The following is a 4,961-nucleotide window of genomic DNA, read 5'->3' as shown; positions in this document are numbered from 1 at the left end:
GGCCTGGGGTGGTTGTGGAGTCCCTGGCTTGCACCCGGGGTGCGTGTCGTGCCCACGATAGGCAACGCAATGCGGTAAGAAGTCCCCGAGTGGAAGGGAACAGGACGCCGAGCTTGAAAGGGGACGTTGAGGCAGTCCGGGGAAAAAATTCCCACTGAGAACAGTGCCTTCCCGGCAGCCTCTGAGTGGGACCCAGGTGGACGGTGGAGCCCCTGGCTTGGACCCAGGGTGCCTGTCTTGCTCACGGGGTGCACGTAAAAGTGGCAACAGGGCCCCCGGGGGAAGGGGACAACATGTCAGGCTTGAAGAGGGACGTTGGGCCAGCCAGAGGAAAACAGCGGCTAGGCTGTGGTCGTCCCACAGACCACAGTGCCTTCCCGGCAGCCCCTGAGCCTGGCCCAGGCGGGGGGGTTTGGAGTCCCTGTCTTGCACAGAGTGCGTGTCTCGCCTAAGTGTGCACGCGAAAGCTGCAAGAAGGGCTCCGGGGGAAGGGAACAGGATGCCAGGCTTGAAAGGGGACTTTGAGGCAGTCCAGGGAAAAACTTTCCACGGAGGACAGTGACTTCCGACATCCCCTGCGCCTGGCCCTGGGGGTCTTGGAGTCCCTGGTTTACACCCAGGGTGCGTGCCTCGCCCACGGGTGGCACCCCAAAGCAGCAAGAAAGCCCCCGGGGGGAAAGAAAAGGATGCCAGACTTGAAAGGGGACGTTGAGGCAGCCCGGGAAAGAAAGGGGCGAGGCTGGGGTCCTTTCACGGATGACAGTGCCTTGCCTACAGCCCCTATGCCAGTCCCAGGAGGGTCGCGGAGTCCCTGTCTTGCACACAATGTGCGTGTCTCGCCCACGGGGGGCACCCCAAAGTGGCAAGAAGTCCCCCGCGGGAAGGCAACAGGACGCCAGGCTTGAATGGGGACGTTTAGGTAGCCCGGAGAAAAAAGCAGCGAGGCTGGGGTGATCCCACGAATGACAGTGCCTTACTGGCAGCCCCTTTGCCGGGCATGCGGGGGTTGTTGATTCCCTGGCTTGCACCCAGGGTGAGTGTCTTGCCCACGGCGGGCACCACAAAGCAGCAAGAAGGTTCCCGGGGGAAGGGGACAGCACGTCAGTCTTGAAGGGGGAAGTTGAGGCAGCCCCGGAGAAAAAAAGCGGGGATGCTGGGGTCCTCTCACGGACGACACTGCCTTCCCAGCAGCCTCTGCAGTGGGCCCGGGAGCGTCCTGGAGTCCCTGTCTTGCACCCAGGGTGCGTGTCTCACCCACGGGGAGCACCACAAAGCGGCAAGAAGGCCACTGGGGGAAGGGTACAGGACGCCAGGGTTGAAGGGGATAGTGGAGGCAGTCCAAGGAAAAAAGTGGCGGGATGGTGTCGTCCCAAGGATGGCCACCCCTGCGCCGGGCCAGGGATGGTCGTGGAGTCCCTGGCTTGCACCCAGGGTGTGTGTCTCGCCCACAGGGGGCACCCCAAAGCAGCACGAAGGCCTCCAGGGGAAGGGAACAGGACGCCAGGCTTGGAAGGTGAGGTTGAGGCAGCAGGGGGGAAAAAGTGGCGGCCCGGGCCCTCCCACGGACGACAGTGCCTTCCCGGAAGCCGCTGCGCAGGGCCCGGCGTGTTTGTGGAGTCTCTGGCTTGCACCCAGAATCGTGCGGCGCCCACGACGGGCACCCCAAAGCGGCAAGATATCCCCTGCTGGAAGGGAACAGGATGCCAGGCTTGAAAGGAGAAGTTGAGCCAGTCCGGGGGAAAAAATCCCATGGAGAACAGTGTCTTCCCGGCAGTCTCTTTGCCGGGCTCGGTCGTGGAGTCCCTGGCTTGCACCCAGAGTGCGTGTCTTTAAAGCGGGGCATCCTGTTACCATTCTCCGGGGGAATTCTTGCCGCTATGGGGTGCCCCCTGAGGGCGAGACACGCACCCTGTGTGCAAGACAGGGACTCCACGACCCCCCCAACCACAAGTCTGCCGCAGGGGCTGCCGGGAAGGCACTGTCTTCCCTGGGAAGTTTTTCCACAGACTGCCTCAACAACCCCTTTAAAGCCAGGCATCCTGTTCCCATCGCCCAGTGCCCCCGTGGGCGAGACAAGCACCCTGGGTGCAAGTCAGAGAATCTTCGCCTGTGGCCTGGGTCTCTCTCTTGTCCTCGGGACGGGAGTTTACACGAAGTCGGTGGCAATGGGAATCTGGGTTCACAAGGACGTTTTCCTGGTAGCTGGCAAAGGCAATGTCCTTCCCTGGAAAAAGCAGCCCATGCGTTCTGGAGGGGGTCTTGGCTGGCGTCTGTGGGACCCTCTACCCCTGCCTGCAACTTCCCCAGGTTTGGACGTTTGCGGCGGCACCAGATGAGTGAATTGAATTACCTGGGCTTTCCTGGAGCAGGAAGACAACCAGGATGGCAGGGAACCTGTGCCTGCGCCTTTGGGGTCTGGTCCTGGCCTGCCCCGCCCTGCCTAAAGTTGGGGACCTGGTGGAGCTGCAGCAAGGCGGAAGAGGTGGAATGCTGCTGCCTGGCGGTGCTGCAGCGGTGGACCCCCACGAGGAGGTCCTGGGGTGCGGTGGGGAAAAGGGGTAGCAGAGTCAGGGGGTGGTTGGGAAGCAGGGCGACAAAAGGGAGAAAGACGGAGGGAGCGGGAAGCCAAAAGCCTACAGCACCCGGTATTCCCAGGCGGTCTCCCTTCCAAGCACTGAACCAGGCCCCACCCTGCTTAGCTTCACAGACCAGAAGAAATTAGGCATCTTCAGGGCACTGCCATAGACACTGGCACTGATACCTGGCTGACACAAGAACCTGGCTCAGCCATGCCCGCCCGACTCCAGGCGTCACTGCCACTCCAGGGCCGCAGGGCTCGGATTGGGATACCCCTGAGCCACTCGCCTGCTGCTGGGCTGCTCTCCCCCTCCATGCCGGAGCACTGTAGGCTGCCGCGCTGCGCCTTCCGCCGGCCTCCAAGAGCCTCCCGCCATCACAGGCAAGGCCACGCACTGGACCACCGCGGCGCCGCCCTGCTGTTGAGTGGGGAAGCCAGAGGTTTCCATCCCCTGCCCAGACTTTGGGCTCTCTGGGCAGCCTCCATTCCTCGGACGCTCCAGGGCTTCCCCAGGCCACATCGGACCTGTTCAGGACAGTTTGTGCTCCCAGGCGTCAGGGCCCTGGGCCCACGGTCCTGGGATACCCTCCTGTCCTCCTCCTTGCCGCAGAGGGATTATTTCTGTTCCCTCGCCGCCCCTCCTGCAAGGCCCCCTCTTGCCTCACCCACCCAGAGCTGCTAGGGCTGCTCAGGGCTGAACCGCCGGCCTAGCCCCAGGGACCCTTTCTCTCACAACGTCCCTAACAGCGTCGCTTGTCCCGACAAGGACGTGACCCACGGCCAAATGAGTTGGGGTAGCTGCTTTGCCCCGCGCTGCCACTAGAGCTGGCCGACTGATCCCGGGAGAGAGAGGCTGATGGACAGCCAGACACACCTCACCAGCACCACGAGCAAACCCACCCCTACACCCACAGACACACATGGGTGCACGCGGGTGGGCACACAGACACACACACAGATACACAAAGATACAGATAGACACCTTGAAGGAGAGCAAGGGAAAGAGGGATGGAGAGATAGAAACTGAGGGAGAGAGACAGCGATAAAGAGAGAGACAGGGAGGAAAGAGAGAGAGAAGGTGACAGAGAGATGGAGGGGGAAGAAGAGAAACAGAGAGAGGGTGAGAGAGCTAGAGAGCCAGAGCGATAGAGCCTGGGAGAGGAAGCGCTCTGCTCTGGTAGACAGGGCTCATTCAAGCAGGCTGGGGTAGGTTGGAGGGTGATTGAGCCAGGCCAGAACAGGGGGTCAGGGCCCTGTTCTGCAAGAGGACCAACAGAACTCTGAGACGTATTTTTTCATAGATTGGTTGGTTGCTTTGGGGGTGCGTTTCATAGGGTCCTCCTTTTGTTGGCTACTCCCTGTCTTCTTGGTGTGGTGGGCCCCGAGATTTGTAGAGTGCGTCCGTCCGTCTGGTGGGAGCCGTGGCATGGAGCGTGCTGACGGGGCCCGAGGCCTGGGTCTCTCTCGTGTCCTCGGGACTGGAGTTTACACGAAGTCGGTGGCAATAGGAATTGGGGTGCACAGGGACAGATTTCTTCGTGACTGGTGACGGCAGTGTCCTTCCCCTGGGGAAAGCAGCTCATAGGTCCTGGAGCAGTGGTTTTGGCTGCCGTCTGTGGGACCCTCTGCCCCTGGCCGCCACTTCCCCTGGCTTGAGCTGTTGCATGGAGCCTGATGAGTAAATTGAATTGCCTGGGCGTCCCGGGAGCATGAAGACACCGGGCACCTTAGGGAACATGTACCGCCCCCGCCCCGGCTGGAGCTGGGCACCTGGTGGGGCTGCAGCAAGGCGGAAGATGTGGGATCCTGCTGCCTGGTGGTGCTGCAGCGGTGGACTCCCACGAGGAGGTCCCAGGCTGCTTCGGGGCTGCAGGCGAGGGTAAAAGCGGGAGCAGAATTAGGGGAAGGTCGTGAAGCACGGCGACAAAAGGTGGAAAGAGGGAGGGCGAAGCCAAACCCTACAGCACCCAGCATTCCCAGGCGGCCTCCCATCCGAGTACTAACCAGGACCGACCCTGCTTAACTTCCGAGGTCAGATGAGATCGGGCAGGGTGATATGGCTGTAGGCGCTGGCAGTGGCGCCTGGATGCCGCAAGAGCCCGGCACTGCCACGCCCGCCGGACTCCAGGCGTCATCGACACCCCGTGGCTGCGGGGCTTGGATCCGGGATCCCCGAGCCGGCCGAGCTGCTCTCCCCCTCTATTCCCCCGAGCACTGCTGGCCACCACTCTGTGCCTTCCTCTGGCCTCCCAGAGCCTCCCTCCGTCGCCGGCTGCCGGGCCACGCGCAGGACCGCCATGGTGCCGCCCTGCTGTTGCTCTGGGGCGTCAGAGGCCTCCGTCCCCTGCCCAGGCTTAGGGCTCTCTGGGCGATCTCCCTTCTG

At 62.5% G+C, this 4,961-nt stretch overlaps 1 pseudogene; it reads right to left on the bottom strand.

The window, feature by feature from the left end:
- Positions 1-4,533: 4,533 nt before the first annotated feature.
- LOC112436714 (5S ribosomal RNA) lies at positions 4,534-4,646 on the bottom strand (annotated as a pseudogene).
- Between the last annotated feature and the right edge of the window lie 315 nt (positions 4,647-4,961).

This window comes from Pan paniscus, chromosome 10, assembly GCF_029289425.2.
Source record: "Pan paniscus chromosome 10, NHGRI_mPanPan1-v2.0_pri, whole genome shotgun sequence".
Classification (NCBI taxonomy): domain Eukaryota; kingdom Metazoa; phylum Chordata; class Mammalia; order Primates; family Hominidae; genus Pan; species Pan paniscus.
The sequence above is the reverse complement of the archived record's forward strand: the minus strand, read 5'-3'. Positions and strand labels throughout refer to the sequence as shown.